The sequence below is a fragment of the Hordeum vulgare genome, chromosome 3H (genome assembly GCF_904849725.1).
Source record: "Hordeum vulgare subsp. vulgare chromosome 3H, MorexV3_pseudomolecules_assembly, whole genome shotgun sequence".
Taxonomy (NCBI): domain Eukaryota; kingdom Viridiplantae; phylum Streptophyta; class Magnoliopsida; order Poales; family Poaceae; genus Hordeum; species Hordeum vulgare.
The window spans coordinates 317,974,366-317,994,153 of record NC_058520.1 but is presented as its reverse complement, the minus strand read 5'-3'; positions in this window follow the sequence as shown (position 1 = coordinate 317,994,153).

The window sequence follows — 19,788 nt, the reverse complement described above, 5'->3', positions numbered from 1 at the left end:
GGCCACATCGAGGCGCTCCGCCACCACCGAATGTTGTTGCCGGCCTCTCTCGTGTCGGTGCGGATTCCCGGCGCCGAGACAGCCCCGACGCCGCAGGAAGGAGAGATCGCCGTATTCGACGAGCACTTCTACAGGGGCTTCGGGCTCCCGGCGAGCACCTTCTTCTCCAACTGGCTCATCTTCTTTGGCCTGCAGCCTCACCACCTGGCGCCGAACGCCATCCTTCAGCTGTCGGCCTTCGTCGTCCTGTGCGAGGGCTTTCAGGGGATCGAGCCTCGCCTCGACCTCTGGCAGAGCTTGTTCTTCTTCAAGCAGCAGTCCAGGAATATGGAGAAGGCCGAGCTGGAGAAGCTCGACGGGCCTCGCCCGATGACACCGTGCGGAGCCGCACTGGTACATCACCGGTCGAAGTCCGGCTTCCCCGAGATGCCACTACAAGAGTCCAGCAAGCAGTGGCAGAAAGGCTTCTTCTATGTGAAGAATGCCAACCCCGCACACGACGCCCTCAACATGCCCCCTTAAAAATCGATCCTCCGATGGAGAAGTTGAACTGGGGAGCAAAGTATCCGAAGCTGATTCTCGAGGTGGCGCAGATCGGCGCCTACCTCGATAGCCTGAAGGATCGCGGCCTCCTTGGCCATGACCTGCTTACCACCATGGTGTCCCGCAGGATCCTGCCCGTGGGGAGGCGGCCCCATCTGGTTTGCCAGATGAGTGGCCGGTATGATCCCTGTCGGACCTCCACCAAGAGCTTTACAGCTAGCGCGGTGGCGTGGGGGGGGGGGGTGAACCAGATTTCCACCGCCCATATGGATGACAGCGGGAACTAGGTGTGGGGGATGGCCCCTTACAGCAGGTCCCAACCGCCTCCGATGGTAAGCACTCTCATTGCGTCTGTTCTTGTTGTTTTTCTTGTGGTCGGTCATCTTTTTGAGCCGGCCGCCGACTCCATCACGCAGATGTTCGAGAAGCTGCACGCACTCAACCCGCCTGCCCCCGATGTGCTGACGTATGATGCCTTGGAGATCGAGGACGAGGGCATGATTGAGTCCCGCTCTGCCGCCTCCGAAGATTCGGAGGATGCGCTGGAGTCGGAGGGGACAGAGCCGTCTGGTGAGCATCTGAAGCCCTCCATTGTTGATTGGATGGATGATGATGAGACTCCATCCTCCCTATCTGATGCAGCCTTCAAGGAAGACTCCAACGGGGTGGAGGAGGTCACCATCCCGCCTCTGACGCACGGACAACGCCATAAGACCAAGGAGGTCGGTCTTGGCGAGGCGGCCCAGAGGAAGGGCAAGGGTGCCACAGCTTCCAGGCCGGCTCCCAAGCGAGCCGAGACGGGTCCTCCAGCCGGAGCACGAGTAGGTGGTGCTAAGAAGCGCCGTGCTGGTGGCGGTAGGAGGCAATTGCCCATCGTCGCAGGGTAAGGGTTCCCTTTCACTCTTTTTACTTTGTCTTGTGTGAAGATTTGTTCCTCAAAGCGTCACTAGGCAGGGAGGCGGAGGATGTAGAGGAAGACACCGCCTCCGCCGCTGAGCGAGCTAGCTGGGCAGCGGCTGACGCTTCCCAGAAGGAACTCGAGGAACAATCCGCCCGCCGCTGGGATGCGGCCGCGAAGAATATGGCCGAGGGCCAGTCCTGCGGAGAGGCGTACGAAGGCTAGACATGACCCCTCCACGCGTGCTCGCGTGGAGGAGCTAGCTAGAGAGGCGGCCCAGCCATCCGAGCCGGACGCCTCTGCGCTGGTGGATCTCGAGGAGATCCCTGAGTCACCGGAGACCGAGGCGGTGGCCAACGCGCCAGAACTGAACCTGGACACGCCAGATGTGGCCCTGGACGCACCAGAGGTTAAGATGGATGCACCAGACACGGCCAATCCACCTCCTGCTGTGGAGACAGCATCGGCTGGGACGTCGGCGGAGCCGGCCACCATACCGACACCTGGAGATGAAACCATCGTCGTCTCCAACCATGGCCCGGCTGCTCCAAGGGCCGGCCCCAGAGCCGGGAGCCGTCCCATGAAGGCTTCACGAGCCAGAAGCTGCCCATAGGCACCATACTCCAAGGTGTCATGGAGCTGGTGTCGCTGTTTGCTAACAGCCGACACAAGGTGGAGCAGGCGGCCCGCGTGGTGAGCAGCGATCTAGAGCGCTTGGAGGAGCGCACCAGGGTAAGGGCCTCGTCTTTGTCTTCAATTTTTTCTTCTTCTTCTTGAATTAGTGGGGGCACGCTAGCGCACCCACTGGATGTAGCCCCCGAGAATCGGGCCAGCCAAGCATTGGCCAGGCCGAATCTCCTCGAGCTCATCTCTTGCTTTGCTTTTTTAGTGGGGGCGCGCCAGCGCACCCACTGGGTGTAGCCCCCGAGAATCGGGCTGGTTATGAATTAACCAGGCCGAATCTTACTTTTGCTTCTTCATTGCTTGTAGGATCTTTATGATGCCCACGTGCAAGCCTACAACATGTTGCGGGCTCAGAACCAGGCGGCTGATGGCCAGGTCGCCGAACTTCAGGCCCGGCTGGGCGAGGCAGACGGCCGGCTCCAGCAGCATCTGGCTCTTCTCCTGGCGGAGAAGAAGGAGCTTGAGGCGGCCCGCCAGGCTGAGCAGGAGCAGATGCGTGGTTCCCTGCAGGAGAAGGACGCCTCCCATGTTGCCGGCGTGGAGCGTCTTGAGTCGGTTCATCTCGAGGAGATGAAGCTCAAGGACGCTGCCTTGAAGGAGAAGGAGAAAGCCGTGATCCAAAAGCAGGCGCACGTGGCCAAGGCGCTGGACACGGCTGTGACCCTCTAGGAAGAAGTCACACGCATCAGCCAAGCGAGCAAGACGCGGGAGCTTGAGGCCGTGGAGAGTGCTCACGAGACTAACGGCCACTTCGACCGTGAGTCCTCTTTGTTTTGTCTTGCATTTTCTTCTTTGCCGCCTCCTCTTCTTACTCTTCTTTGCGCCCCTTCCCCTATCTCAGGTCTCTTCCCTGAGACACGGGACGCAGCCGAAAGGCCGTCGAGGTGAGCCGCAAGGAGCGTCGCGTGGCCGAGCAGGAGGTAGACGATGACTCCGGCTGGAGCGTGGAGGAGATCGGGGTGGGCCTCAGAGCCCGCATGCATGCCTTGGGCGAGTCCATGGCTTGGCTCCAGGTTGCAGGCTCATCGATGGTGAAGGCTTTGTGGCCTGATGGCGTGGAGCCGGCGTCGATGAGCCGGCTCTCCCGCTGGCTCACGGCTGGCGATGACCGCCTTCACGCGTGGCATGCTTCGGCTGCTCGTGCTAGAGCCTACATGGCCTAGCGCTTGGCCAAGTCCTGGTACCGAAACCTGGACTTGGGCAAGCTCGTCGCTCAGCACAACGGCTCGGAAGGGGAGCTGCAGGCCATGGAGGAGGAGCTGTGCGTGAGGGCCAGCGACATCGCCTTGTACGTCGCCTGGGATGAGCTCAACTTGGAGCAGGGTGAAGACGGCAATGTGATCCCTGAGGATCTGCACAGCCTTCAGCCCTATGATGCCGATGGCAGCTCCGACGAGGCAGCCCATGAAGCAAAAAATGCCGCCTCCACCGACGAGGCATATGTCGACTCTGTCGCAGACGGAGCCGAAAGCCCACGCGGAGGAGATGACGCCACCGCCTTGGGAGAAGACAGCGATGGTGGAGCCACCACTTCAGGAGCAGCAGCCCGGGCAACAGACGAGGCTGCCGCCCCTTAGCCGGTCCTGTTTTTCTCTTCGTTGTCTGCAATATTTTGTTTGTCCAACAGTTCCACCCACTGGGGGATGTAATGAACTTCGGTCGTGGGCCAATGCTTTTGAATGTATGGATTCTGCATTATATTCATAATGCCACGCGTGTTGTTTTATATCTTCATGTTTTGATTCCTCCTTGATTTCTTTTTCTCCAACCCTTCTACTCCCCTAGCTTCCACCACGCCAGCCGACAGCCGGGAGCTGATATGTGACTGGGTCAAGGTTTCTGACTTTGGGAATATAGGACTTAGATTTTCGAAGCCATCAAGACTTAAAGATTTAGACATAAACTACCAGAGGCCGGCTAGAATGGGATCGTAAAAAGGTCAAACCAACCCGAGCCGGCAACCTTTTTGTAGTCAAACTTTTCATGTATTCGGCCTTACTTGGCGTCGCCTCGCTAGCCGGACCGCCGGGAGCCGGTCTGTAGCTATTACGAGGTGACCAAGTATTGGTCCGGCGTACACTATGTGTTTTTCTACAACATAAGCAAGTCGTCCAGGCGGCTAGCGAGCCCCCGAGCTTATTAGAGCCGGCTCGGGACTCACAGAGTGAGTGAAAACTCTAGATATGAATCTAAAAAGAGGCATATATGCATGCTCTTTTCATTGCATTCATTAGAAATCCCTGAAGAGAGAGAAAGATACATATGTGCATGTCCTTTCCATGTTTGATACTTGCCTTCTAGCAATAGAACGGGCGAAGCAACGCCGCGTTCCATGGACGTTCCGTCTCCTTTCCAGAGTCATCCCTCTTGCGCTTCCTTGGCTTCTGGGCATCGATCAAGTAGTATGCGTTGTTGTGCAATGCCCTACTGATGATGAAGGTTCCCTCCCATGGGGATGAGAGCTTGTGTTGGCCGGCTGTGCGCTAGATTCTTCTGAGCACCAAGTCTCCCTCTCTGAAAGAGAGGGGCTTGATCTTCTTGCTATGGTAGTACCTCAGCTTCTGTTGATAGATTGCCATCCGTCTCAAGGCTAGGTCCCTTGCCTCCTCGAAGAGATCAAATCCATCTTCTCTTGCCTCCTTCGCCTCCGTTTCTGTGTATAGGGTGACCCGAGGTGAGTCGAACTCGATAATCGTGGGGATGATGGCCTCGGATCCGTATACCAGAAAGAACGGGGTGAAGCCAGTTGACCGGTTGGGCGTGGTGCGGAGGCTCCACAGTACTGCTGGCAACTCTTTGATCCAGCAGCCGGCTGACCTGACAAGTGGTGCCACCAGTCTTGGCTTGATGCAGACCAGGATTAGGCCATTGGCCCTCTCCACCTGGCCATTGGACTAGGGATGTGCCAGTGACGCCAAGTCGAGCCGGATGCCTACCTTGGAGAAGTAGAGCGCCAAAGCGCCCTTGGCAAAGTTAGTGCCATTGTTGGTGATGATGTTGTGGGGGACGCCGTATCGGACAGATATGTCCGTAATGAACTTGACGGCCGTGGGGCCATCAAGCTTCTTGATGGGCTTAGCCTCGATCCACTTGGTAAATTTGTCGATGGCCACCAAGAGGTGAGTCAGGCCACCGCGAGCCGTCTTGAAAGGCCCCACCATGTCTAGCCCCCACAAGGCGAAAGGCCATGACAAGGGCATGGTTTTGAGGGCCGAAGGCGGCATGTGCCTCTGTGCGCCAAAGCATTGGCAGCCCTTGCATTTGTTGACCATGTCCACAGCCTCCTCGAGGGCCGTGGGCCAGTAGAATCCGTGGCGGAATGCCTTGGCCACCAGGGTTCTAGAGGCGGCATGATGGCCGCACTCCCCCTGGTGAATACCTATGAGGATCTCCTATCCCTTTTCTGATTCGATTCAGCGCTGGAACACGCTAGTCACGCTGCGCTGAACTAGCTCGCGATTGATGATGGCGTAAGCTGCAGATCTGCACTGGATCTGCCTTGGCTCCGCCTCCTATGGAGGAAGTTCACCGTGAAGGAGGAAGGCCAGGATGGGTTGTGCCCATGACGGAGTCGACACAAGGGTTGGCTCCGTCTCGACCTGATTGTCGGGGGCTTCTGCAACCCCCGTGCTTGATGAAGCAGTCGCGGGCTCGAGACATTGTGTCTCTGATGCCGTTGTGGCAGCCAGCTCGCTATCTACCTCCATGTCGTCCACCCACTGGGTGTCGAGACGACAGGATTCGAGGCTTGGTGGAGCTGGATTTGTTGTTGTAGCCGGCAAAGTAGTCGTAGCCGCCGAAGTAGCTGTAGCCGGTGCTACAATTGGAGTCGGCGGGGCCAGCGCAGCCGGCATAGGAGCTGTAGCCGGCGTAGTTGGTGTAGCCGACGGCGCTTGCACCGAGGAATCAGCCGGCACGAAAATTGAAGCCGACTCTGGAGATGGCCTGATAGACGGCTTATGCAGCTGCTCAAGGGAGACGCCTGCTAGGATAGCCTGTCTCATGGAGCCAATCTTAGCCAATGTATCGGCCGCCTCGTTGTCCGACCTGGGAACATGGTGGAACTCGCAACCCTCAAAAGGGCCGCTGAGCTGCTCGATGAGGAAGCGGTAGCTTGCCATGTTGGCGTCCCTAGTGTCCCATTTGCCAGAAACTTGCTGCACCACAAGGTCTGAGTCGCCGAAGCATATGACCAGGGATGCCAATCTCCTTGGCGAGCCGGAGGCTGTGAGCGAGTGCTTCATATTCGGCGACGTTGTTGGAGGCAGCGAAGTGAATCTGTAGAGCATACTTGAGTTGGTCTCCTTTCGGAGACGTCAAGACGATGCCAACTCCCAGACCACTTCACATCTTCGAGCCATCGAAGTGCATCCGCCAATGAGTGGAGTCCGGAGGTGGCGGCTCAAACTAGGTTTCAGCTCAGTCGACCAGGAAGTCGGCCACCACCTGAGACTTGATGGCGGTGCGAGGCTCATAGAGGATGTCGTGATCCGCCTTGGCGATGGACCACTTAGGGATCCTGCCCGTCGCGTCACGGTTGCCCATGATTTCTGAAAGTGGAGCGGTGCTCACCATAGTGATAGCATGCTCTTGGAAGTATTGCTTCAACTTCTTTGCAGCAAGGTAAACACCATAACACATTTTTTGGTAGTGGGGATAGTTTTTCTTGGAGGCGGACAAGACCTCGCTGAGGTAGTAGATAGGGCGTTGCAGTACCTTGCCCTCCTCCTTGCGTTCAACTACCAGCACTACACAAACCACGCGAGTGGTCGCTGCAATGTATATGAGTATGGGTTCCCTTTCAGCCGGCGCTGTCAAGATTGACACGCTCGAGATGACCCGCTTGAGGTCGCGTAAGGCTTCGTCTGCTTGGTCGTTCCACTCGAACTTTGTCGTCTTCTTCATGAGCTGGTAGAGTGGAAGGGCCTTCTCGCCAAGCCGGCTGACGAACTAGCTAAGGGACGCCAGGCAGTCGGCGAACTTCTGGGCGTCTAGGATCCGATCCGACTTCACCATCCGTTTGATGGTGCCGATCATCTTGGGGTTCGCCTCGATGCCACGAGCGGACACGAAGAACCCGAAGAGCTTGCCGCCTCGAACCCCAAAGACGCACTTCTCCGGGTTGAGCCGGATCTTGTACTCGTGCAGGTTGGCGAACGTCTCCCACAGGTTGATAGGTCTCCAACGATCTATAATTTTTTATGGTTCCATGCTATTATCTTGTCAACTTTGGATGTTTTGCAAGCATGAATATGCTATTTTATATATTTTCTGGGACTAACCTATTAACTAAGTGCCAAGTGCTAGTTTCTATTTTTCCGTGTTTTTGACCTTTTTCAGAGGAGAATATTAAACAGGGTCCAAGCGGAATAAAACCTGCGGAATGGTTTTTTTCCATAACAGAAGATACGCATGAGACTTGAGAACCAAGGCAGGGGACCTCGGGGGAGGTCACAAGCCCCCTAGCCCCGGCCTAGGGGGCGGGCCTAGCAGGCTTGTGGGCCCCCCGTGGCTCCTGTGCCCTACCTCTTTCGCCTATAAATTCTCTAAAATCCAAAACCACCGGAGAGAGCCACGAAAATACTTTTCCGCCGCCGCAAGCTTCTGTCTCTGCAAGATCCCATCTGGGGACCTTTCTGGTGCCCTGCCAGAGGGGGGATTCGGACACGGAGGGCTTCCTCATCAACACCATTTCCTCTCCGATGATGCGTGAGTAGTTCACCACAGACCTTCGGGTCCATAGCTAGTAGCTAGATGGCTTCTTCTCTCTCTTGGATCTTCAATACAAAGTTCTCCATGATCTTCATGGAGATATATCCGATGTAACTTTCTTTTGCGGTGTGTTTGTCGAGATACGATGAATTGTGGATTTATGATGAGATTATCTATGAATATTATTTGAGTCTCCTCTCATCTCTTATATGCATTATTTCGTATCCTTGTAATTCTCTTCGAGTTGTGGGTTTAGTTTGGCCAACTTGATCTATAATTCTTGCAATGGGAGAAGTGCTTGGTTTTGGTTCATACCGTGCGGTGTCCTCACCTAGTGACAGAAGGGGTAGCGAGTCACGCATCGTGTTGTTGCCATCAAGGGTAAAAAGATGGGGTTTATATCATATTGCATGAATTTATCCGTCTACATCATGTCATCTTGCTTAAAGTGTTACTCTGTTTGCTATGAACTCAATACAGTAGATGCATGCTGGATAGCGGTTGATGTGTGGAGTAATAGTAGGAGATGCAGACAGTATCGGGCTACTTGTCTCGGACGTGATGCCTATATGTATGATCATTGCCTTAGATATCATGATGACTTTGCACGATTCTATCAATTGCTCGAGAATAATTCGTTCACCCACCGTAATAATTGCTATCATGAGAGAAGCCTCTAGTGAACACTATGGACCCGGGTCTACTTCACATCATCTTTTCATATCTACAATTTTACTTTGTTGCACTTTCCACCTTCAGTTCTCACCTTGCGAATAATCGTGAAGGGATTGACAACCCCTTTATAGCATTCGGTGCAAGTTTGTTTGTTTTTGCGCAGGTACATTGGTGCCTCATTGATGTCAGCTGTGCTTCCCTTGCAACGGCGCCAGATATACTTCTGCTACCTCAAAAAGATCTCCGGCAACGGCGCCGGAAATTGTCGTGTCGACGGCACCAGGAATCCTTCAACTGCGGCTACGCCTTAAGGGACTTCCTAGGAAAGAATGCAAAGGATTTCCCCCGTGGCCTTGGAGCCTTGCATTGGTGTTCGTTCGAAGCGGAAAGGGTGATGTAGCACAACGGTGGTAAGTATTTCCCTCAGTTTGAGAACGAAGGTATCAATCCGATGGAGGAGTATCTCAAGATCTTGCACAAACACAAAAACTTGCTCCCAATGCTATGAAGGGGTTGTCAATCCCTTATAGATTGTTTGCCAAGTGAGAACTGAAAGCAACAAAGTAACAAAGCAAAGTAAAAGCGGAGGTGTAAACGATGGATGTGAATAGACCCGGGGGCCGTAGTGTTTACTAGTGGCTTCTCTCATGAAAGCAAGTAGACGGAGGGTGAACAAATTACTGTCGAGCAATTGATAGAACCGCGCGAAATCGTGACGATATCTATGCAATGATTATTTCTATAGGCATCACATCCAAAACAAGACCAATACGGTCTGCATCTACTACTATTACTCCACACGTCAACCGCTATCCAGCATGCATCTAGTGTATTAAGTCCATAAGAACAGAGTAACGCCTTAAGCAAGAAGACATGATGTAGAGGTATAATCTCAAACCAATGATAAAAACCCCATCTTTTTACCCTTGATGGCAACTACTTGATGTGTGCCTTGCTTCCCCTACTGTCACTGGGAAAGGTCACCACATGGCAGAACCCAAAACCAAGCACTTCTCCCATTTCAAGAATCAAAGATCTAGTTGGCCAAAAAAAACCAAGACTCGAAGAGACTTACAAGAATATCAAATCATGCATATAAGAAATCAGCAAAGACTCAAATATATATCATAGATAATCTCATCACAAATCCACAATTCATCGGATCTCAACAAACACACCGCCAAAGAAGATTACATCGGATAGATCTCCATGAAGATCATGGAGAACTTTGTATTGAAGATCCAAGCGAGAGAAGAAGCCATCTAGCTACTAACTACGGACCCGTAGCTCTGAAGTGAACTACTCACGAGTCATTGGAGGGGCGCTGATGATGATGAAGAAGCCCTCCAACTCCAAAGTCCCCTCCAACAGGGTGCCGGTAAGGGTCTCCAAATGAGATCTCGCGGAAACGGAAGCTTCCGGCGGCGGAAACGTATTTTCGAGGCTCCCCTGATTTTTTGCTAAATATTTGGGAATATATAGGCCAAAAACCTAGGTCAGGGGGCCGCCAGGGAGGCCACAAGCCTGCCCACCGCCGCCTCCCCCTGGTGGCGGAGTGGGGGCTTGTGGGCTCCCTCGAGCCCACCTGGCTTGGCCCAAAAGCCCCCTGGTCTTCTTCCGTTCGGGAAAAAATCATTTCGGGGTTTTTCTTCCGTTTGGACTATGTTCCAAAATCAGATCTGAAAAGAGTCAAAAACACGGAAAAAACAGGAACTCGCACTTGGCACTAAATTAATAAGTTAGTCCCAAAAAAGATATAAAAGGTACATAAAACAACCGAAGAAGACAAGATAACAGCGTGAAACCATCAAAAATTATAGATGCGTTTGAGACGTATCAAGCATCCCCAAGCTTAAGTCCTGCGCGTCCTCGAGTAGGGAAGTGATAAGAATGAATTTTTGATGCTTTCATGCTACCTAGCGTAGGTATCCTTTGTAATTCCTCTTATGTGACGTGAATGTTCAGATCCATTAGATTCAAAACAATAGTTTTCTATTGACGTGGAAACAATAATAATTCAAGCAAACTAGCAAAGTAATCATGAACTTTCAAAATAACAAGGCCAAAAGAAAGTTATCCCTACAAAAGCATATAGTCTGGCTATGCTCTATCATCATTGCACAATGAATTTAAATCATGCACAACCCCGGTATTGGCCAAGTAATTGTTTCACACCTTTACTTTCTCAAACCTTTTCAACTCTCACGCAATACATGAGCGTGAGCCATGGTTATAGCACTATAGATGGTGTGGAATGTGGTGGAGGTTGCAAGACAAGAAAGGAGAAGATAGTCACATTAACTAGGCATATCAATGAGCTGTGGAGATTCTCATCAATAGATATCAATGTGAATGAGTAGGGATTGCCATACAAATGATGCACTAGAGCTATGAGTATGTGAAAGCTCTTAAAGAAAACTAGTGGGTGTGCATCCAACTTGCTTGCTCACGAAGACCTAAGGCAATTTTGAGGAAGCCTATCATTAGAATATACAAGCCAAGTTATATAGTGAAAATTTCCCACTAGCTATATGGTGGTGACAAAACGAGAGACTCTCAATCATGAAGATCATGGTGCTTAATATGCACAAGTGTGGAAAAAGTGGTAGCATTGTCCCTTCTCTCTTTTTCTCTCATTTTTTGGTGGGCTCTTTGGCATCTTTTTTTTGGTGGGCTTCTTTGGCCTCTTTTATTTCCTCACATGGGACAATGCTCCATTAATGATGATCATCACACTTTCAACTCAAAACTTAGAGCAACTATGACTCTATGTGGAATGCCTTTGGTAGTGTACCGTGGCAATGATCTAGCATGGCATAGACATCGAATGGAAACATCATGCTAGCTATCTTACAATCATGCAATGGCAATGTAGACGTGGTGGCACATGTCATGGTGGTAGTTGCATGGCAATATATCTCGAAATGACTTTGAAAAAGCCATAGTAGGTAGGTATGGTGGCTGTTTTGAGGGAGGCTAATGGTGGGTTTTGTGCACTGGCGAAAGTTGCACGGCACTAAGAAGATAGTGATGGTGGAAGGTGAAAGTGCATCTAAACCATGGACTCAACATTAGTCATGAAGAACTCATATACTTGGTGCAAAAGTTTTATTAGTAATCGAAACAAAGTATTCAACGCATACTCCTAGGGGAAGGGTTGGTAGGTATAAACCATCGCGCGATCCCGACCGCCACGCAAAGGATGACAATCAATATACTAATCATGCTCAGATTTCATCACATAGCGGTTCACCATATGTGCATGCTACGGGAATCACTAACTTCAACACAAGTATTTCTAGATCCACAACACCTTACTAGCATGACTTCAATATTACCATAACCACAACTCAAAACTAATTGAGATGAATCAAACTTCTCTAACTATTCAATGCACATGAAGGTGGAAGTTTTCGTATCCCTTTGGATAACTACCCCTTTTGAGACTACTTTCAAAGCATAGATCAACTACCAAGACACGCACCGCTGTGCTCTAAAATATATAAGTGAAGGACATAGAGCAAAAGTATCTAGCTCAAAAGATATAAGTGAAGCACATGTGAGCTGAATTGTCTACCCAAAGATATAAGTGAAGCTCGACAAAATCATGGTGTGTGCATGTCTCTCTCTCTAGGTGTGCAGCAAGGATAATTGTGACACAACAAAAATAAAAGACTCCTACGATACAAGACGCTCCAACCAAAAACACATAACATGTGGTGAATAAAAATATAGCCCCAAGTAACGTTACCGATGGATTGAAGACGAGAGAGGGGATGCCTTCCCGGGGCATCCCCAAGCTTAGGCTTTTACGGCATCCTTGAATCTCTTGGGGTGCCTTGGGCATCCCCAAGCTTGATCTCTTGCCACTCTTTATCTTTTTGTCCATAAGAACTTCACCAAAAACTTGAAAACTTCACAACACGAAACTTAAACAGAAACTCGTGATAACATTAGTACAAGAAAGAAAACCACCACTTCCTTAGGTACTGTAGCAAACTTAAATTCTACTTGTGCTGATGTTGGGTTACTGTACTTATAATCTTCATGGCTAATACCCCCCGATACTATCCATAGTTTCATCAAAATATGCAACCAACACAACAAAAACAGAATCTGTTAACACCAGATCAGTCTGTAGAAATATGTATATTTCGTATACCTCTCATCCTTCAAAATTTCTGAACCATTAAGACAGTCTGAAGAATTTGCGTAGCAATCAGCAGAAGAAAGAATCAACTCAAAAGCTCTTACAGAAAAAAAATGAAAATTATTTTCATGAGCAGAAAGTTTCTGTCTTTTCCAGCATGACCAAACAATCATCCCCTAGACTAATCATAACGGTTTTGCTTGGCACAAACGCAAAAAGAAACACAGAAAACACAATCATAGCAGAATTATGAAAGTGTGGAAGACACAAAACATAAAGAAAAAGGGTAGATTCATTGGGTTGCCTCCCAACAAGCGCTTTTGTTTACCGCGCTTAGCTAGGCATTCAATGATGCTCTCACAAAAGACAAGAATTGAAGCATAATGAGAGCATCCTAAAGCATGTGAAAACCACATCTAAGTCTAACATACTTCCTTTGCATGGGCATTTTATAGGAAAATAGATTGTCAAGACAACCAATAGTTGCCATATGCAAGGAAGAAGAAAGATACAAGAGCAACCTCAACATCACGAGAGGTGATTTGGTAACATGAAGGTTTCTACCACAATATTTTCCGCTCTCATAGCAATTACATGTGGGATCATATTCAAATTCAACAATATAGCTATCCCATAGGATATTATTTTCACGAACCACATGCATGCAAAGTTGACGCTCTTCAAAAATAGTGGGATTATCATCAACTAAAGTCATGACTTCTCCAATCCCACTTTCAATATTGTTGCAAGTATCATATTCATCATGAGGTTTGAAAAAAATTTCAAGATCATAAGAAAGAGCATGACCCCAATCATGATTATTGCAACAAGTAGTGGATATAGCAAAACTAGCATCCCCAAGCTTAGGGTTTTGCATATTTTTAGCATGATTTTCACTAATAGGATTTATAGTGAAATCATTGCAATCATGCTTTTCATCCAAGGAGCCCTCGTGAATCACTTCATGAATTTCTTCATCGCGATTTTCAGATTCACGGATCTCAAGCAAAACTCCATAAAAATAATCAAATGCCCTCAACTCACTAGCAATTCGTTCCACAATAGTGGGTCTCTTAAAGAGACTAGCTAGTGGATGAGGATCCATATCAATGGATTTTTAGCAAGCAAAGATGCAAGATAAAAGAAGGCACATGGTAACACAAGCAAACAGAAAGCAAGCAGAAGAAGGGCGAACGGAAAAAGGCAAAGTTGAAAGGCAAATGAAAACGGCAAATGTGAAGTGGGGGAGAGGAAAACGAGAGGCAACTGGCAACAAAAGTAAATGCAAGAGAAGAGTTTGTGAGACCTACTTGGATAGATCTTGATTTCCCCTCCCCGGCAACGCCGCCAGAAATACTTCTGATGTTACATGTGCTTCCCTTGCAACGGCGCCAGATATACTTATGCTACCTCAAAAAGATCACCGGTAACGGCGCCGGAAATTGTCGTGTCGACGGCACGAGGAATCCTTCAGCTGCGGCTATGCCTTAAGGGACTTCCTAGGCAAGTATGCAAAGGATTTCCCTTGTGGCCTTGGAGCCTTGCATTGGTGTTCCCTCGAAGCGGAAAGGGTGATGTAGCACAGCGGTCGTAAGTATTTCCCTCAGTTTGAGAACCAAGGTATCAATCCGATGGAGGAGTATCTCAAGATCCTGCACAAACACAAAAACTTGCTCCCAACGCTATGAAGGGGTTGTCAATCCCTTATAGATTGTTTGCCAAGTGAGAACTGAAAGCAACAAAGTAACAAAGCAAAGTAAAAGCGGAGGTGTAAACGATGGATGTGAATAGACCCGGGGTCCATAGTGTTTACTAGTGGCTTCTCTCATGAAAGCAAGTAGATGGAGGGTGAACAAATTACTGCTGAGCAATTGATAGAACCGCGCAAAGTCGTGACTATATCTATGCAATGATTATTTCTATAGGCATCACGTCCAAAACAAGTAGAACGATACTGTCTGCATCTACTACTATTACTCCACACATCGACCGCTATCCAGCATGCATCTAGTGTATTAAGTCCATAAGAACAGAGTAACGCCTTAAGCAAGATGACATGATGTAGAGGGATAATCTCAAACCAATGATAAAAACCCCATATTTTTACCCTTCATTGCAACTACTTGATGTGTGCCTTGCTGCCCCTACTGTCACTGGGAAAGGTCATCACATGGCAGAACCGAAAACCAAGCACTTCTCCCATTACAAGAATCAAAGATCTAGTTGGCCAAATAAAACCCAAGACTCAGAGAGACTTACAAGGATATCAAATCTTGCATATAAGAAATCAGCAAAGACTCAAATATATATCATAGATAATCTGATCACAAATCCACAATTCATCGGATCTCGACAAACACACCGCCAAAGAAGATTACATCGGATAGATCTCCATGAAGATCATGGAGAACTTTGTATTGAAGATCCAAGAGAGAGAAGAAGCCATCTAGCTACTAACTACGGACCCGTAGGTCTGAAGTGGACTACTCACGAGTCATTGGAGGGGTGATGATGATGATAATGAAGCCCTCCAACTCCAAAGTTCCCTTCGGCAGGGTGCCGGGAAGGGTTTCTAGATGAGATCTCGCAGAAATGGAAGCTTGCGGCGGCGCAAAAAAAAATTGAGGCTCCCCTGATTTTTTGTTGAATATTTGGGAATATATAGGCCAAAAACCTAGGTCAGGGGACAGCCAGGGAGGCCACAAGCCTGCCCACCACCGCCTTCCCCCTGGTGGCGGAGTGGGGGCTTGTGGGCTCCCTGGAGCCCACCTGGCTTGGCCCAAAAGCCCACTGGTCTTCTTCCGTTCGGGAAAAAATCATTTCAGGGTTTTTCTTCTGTTTGTACTCCGTTCCAAAATCATATTGAAAAGAGTCAAAAACACGGAAAAAACAGGAACTGGCACTTGGCACTGAATTAATAAGTTAGTCCCAAAAAAGATATAAAAGGTACATAAAACAACCAAAGAAGACAAGATAACAGCGTGAAACCATCAAAAATTATAGATACGTTTGAGACGTATCACTCATATTGATACTCCTACTAGATCGATACCTTGGTTCTCAAACTGAGGGAAATACTTATCGCTACTGTATTGCATCACCCTTTCCTCTTCAAGGGAAAAACCAACGCAAGCTCAAGAGGTAGCAAGAAGAATTTCTTGCGCCGTTTCCGGGGAGGAGGATCAAGTCAAGAATAGTCTCCCGTCAACGTGCCAATTTTTGGCGCCGTTGCCGGGGAGGAGGATCAAGTCAAGAATAGTCTCCCGTCAATGTGCCAATTTCTGGCGCCGTTGTCGGGGAGTATTCAAAGTGAAGCCTATCCAAGTAACTATCGCAAACTCATCTCTTGCATTTACATTTATTGCCTTTTGCCTCTCGTTTTCCTCTCCCCCACTTTTGAAAAAAAAACAAAATTTACAAAAAGATTTGCCTTTTTCGTTTTCCTTTCCTTTGCTTGTGTGTTATGTGCCTTCAATATGCTTGCATCTTCGCTTGCTGAAAATCTATTGATATGGATCCTCATCCACTTGCTAATCTCTTTAAGAGATCCAATTATGTTGAATCAATTGCTAGTGAGTTGAGTGCACTTGACTATCTTTATCAAGTTTTGATTGAGATGCGTGAATCTGAAAATTGTGATGAAGAAATTTATGAAGTGATTCACGAGGGCTCCTTGAATGAAAAGCATGATTGCAATGGTTTCACTATAAATTCTATTAATGATAATCATGCTAAAAGTATGTAAAACCCTAAGCTTGGGGATGCTAGTTTTGCTATGTCCACTACTTGTTGCAATGATCATGATTGGGGTGATGATTTTTCTTATGATATTCAAAATTTGTTTAAGCCTCGTGATGAATATGATATTGATAATAATATTTGCAATAAGATTTAAAGTGGGTTTGGAGAAGTCATGAATTTAGTTGATGATAATCCCACTATTTTTGAAGAGCGTCAACTTTGCATGCATGTGGATCATGAGAATATCCTATGTGATAGTTATATTGTTGAAATTGAATATGATCCCACATGTAATTATTACGACACAGGAAAATATTGTGGTAGAAGTTTTCATATCACTAAATCACCTCTCGTTATGTTGAGATTGCTATTGTCTCTTTCTTCTTCCTTGCATATGGTAGCTATTGCTTGTCTTGATAATTTGTTTTCCTATAAAATGCCTATGCATAGGAAGTATGTTAGACTTAGATGTGATTTTCACGTGCTTTATGATGCTCTCGTTGTGCTTCAATTCTTGTCTTTTGTGTGAGCATCATTGAATTATCAATGCCTAGCTAAAAGGCTTTAAAGAAAAGTGCTTCTTGGGAGGCAACCCAATTAATTTATTTTTGCTATTTGCTTTCTGTTTTGTTGTGTCCACACCATCATAATTCTGTTATGATTGTGTTTTTTGTGTTTCTTTTTGTGTTTGTGTCAAGTGAAACCTTTATGATTAGTTTTGGTGATGGTTGTTTGATCATGCTGAAAAAGACAGAAACTTGGTTCTCACGAAATTATTTTTAATTCCTACCTAGAAAGATATTTTGAGTTGATTCTTTTTGCTGCTGGTTGATATGCAAATGGCCCTAATTGTCCTAATTGTTTAGCATTTATGGGATACCAAAAGTATACTAAGTATACAGATTGCTACAGACTGGTTCGTTTTTGACACATTCTGTTTTTTGTTGTGTTGATTGCTTATTTTGATGAAACTGTGTATAGTATGGGGGTACTAGCCATGGAAAAGTGAGAATACAGTAATCTAACATCAATCTAAATAGAAATCAAGTCTACTACAGTACCTAAAGAGTTGGTAGTTTGTTTTCTTATGCTAATGATATCACGAGTTTTTGTTTAAGTTTTGTGTTGTGAAGTTTTCAAGTTTTGGGTGATGTTCTCATGGACAACGGCATAAAGAGTGGAAAGAGATTAAGCTTGGGGATGCCCAAGGCATCCCAAGACAAATTCAAGGACACCAAAAAGCCTAAGCTTGGGGATGCCCTGGGAAGGCATCCCCTCTTTCGTCTTCAATCCATCGGTAACGTTACTTGGAGCTATATTTTTATTCACCACATGATATGTGTTTTGCTTGGAGCGTCGTGTATTATAGGAGTCTTTTCTTTTTGTCTTGTCACAATCATCCTTGCTGCACACCTTTTTGAGAGGGACATGCACTCATCGTGATTTTGCTAGAATGCTCTTTGAGCTTCACTTATATCTTTTGAGCTAGATAATTTTGCTATAGTGCTTCACTTAAATCTTTGTAGAGCACGGCGGGGTCATATTTTGTAGAAATAAAACTCTCGATCTTCACTTATACCTTTTTGAGAGTGCTCTCTCTCAGTAACTTGGTAATTGGCGTGTGATATGAAAGTAGTCCTAAAGATGATATGCATCCAAACAGGATTTAATAAAAACTTCCATATTCAAGTGCATTGATTAGTAAGAGAAGTTTGATTCCTAACAATTAAGTTTTGAGATATGGATTTGGTAATATTAGAGTTACGTTAGTAGGGTGTTGTGACTTGAAATACTTGGGTTGAAGTTAGTGATTCTCGTAGCTTGCACGTACGGTGAACCACTATGTTAGGAAGTCGGAGCATAATTAATTTATTGATTGTCATCCTTTGTGTGGCAGTCGGAATCACGCGATGGTTAATGATACGTCCATTTTGCATGATGCCTTCATGTTGATATTTATTGCTTTTTGAGCTGTTATATTACTTGTGGTACCATATTTATGCCTTTTCTCTCTTATTTTGCTAGGTTTATTTGAAGAGGGAGAATTCAGGCAGCTGGAATTCTGGACTAGAAAAGGAGCAAATCCGAGTCCACTATTCTGCATATCTCCAAATGCCCTGGAAAGTTACGTGGATTTTTTCTGGAATATATAAAAAATACTGGGTGAAAGAACTACCGGAGGGGGGCCACCAGGGCTCCACAAGCCCCCACTCCGCCACCCCCCCCCCCCCTGGTGGCACAGGGCTGCCTGGCAGCCCACTAGCTCCCCCTTCTGCTATATGAAGGGTTTTGGTCTGGAAAAAAATCAATCGGGAGCTTTTTCGTGGTTTCGCCGCCGCCACGAGGCGGAACTTGAGGAGATCCAATCTAGAGCTCCGGCAGGACGATCCTGCCGGGGAAACTTCCCTCCCGGAGGGGGAAATCGTTTCCATCGTCATCACCAACACTCCTCTCGTTGGAGGGGAGGCATCTTCATCAACATCTTCATCAGCACCATCTCCTCTTCAATCCCTAGTTCATCTCTTGTAACCAATCTTCGTCTCGCAACTCCGATTGGTACTTGTAAGGTTGCTAGTAGTGTTGATTACTCTTTGTAGTTGATGCTAGTTGGATTACTTGGTGGAAGAGTCTATGTTCATATCCTTGATGCTATTCATTACACCTATGGTCATGATTATGGTCATGTCTAGTGAGTAGTTACTTTTGTTCCTGAGGACATGGGATAAGTCATGTTAATAATAGTCATGTGAATTTGATATTTGTTCGGTATTTTGATATGATGTATGTATTTTTCCTCTAGTGGTGTGATGTGAACGTTGACTACATAACACTTCACCACATTTTGGCCTAGAGGAAGGCATTGGGAAGTAGTAAGTAGATGATGGGTTGCTGGAGTGATAGAAGCTTAAACCCCAGTCTATGCGTTGCTTCGTGAGGGCTGATTTGGATCCACTAGTTTAATGCCATGGTTAGACTTTGTCTTAATTCTTCTTTTGTAGTTGTGGATGCTTGCGAGAGAGGTTAATCATAAGTGGGATGCTTGTCCAAGTAAGGGAAGTACCCAAGCTCCGGTCCACCCACATATCAAACTATCAAAGTAACAAACGTGAATCATATGAACATGATGAAACTAGCATGACAGAAATTCCCGTGTGTCCTTGGGAGCGTTTTTCCTCCTATAAGACTTTGTTCAGGCTTGTCCCTTGATACAAAAGGGATTGGGCCACTTGCTGCACCGTTGCTACTACTTGTTACTTGTTCTCTTTGCTTGCTACATTTCACCTCGCTACACAATCACTTGTTACCGCTACTTTCAGTGCTTGCAGTTATTACCTTATTGAAATCCGTTTATGAGAGCCTTGTGCTCCTTGTTGGGTTCAACACT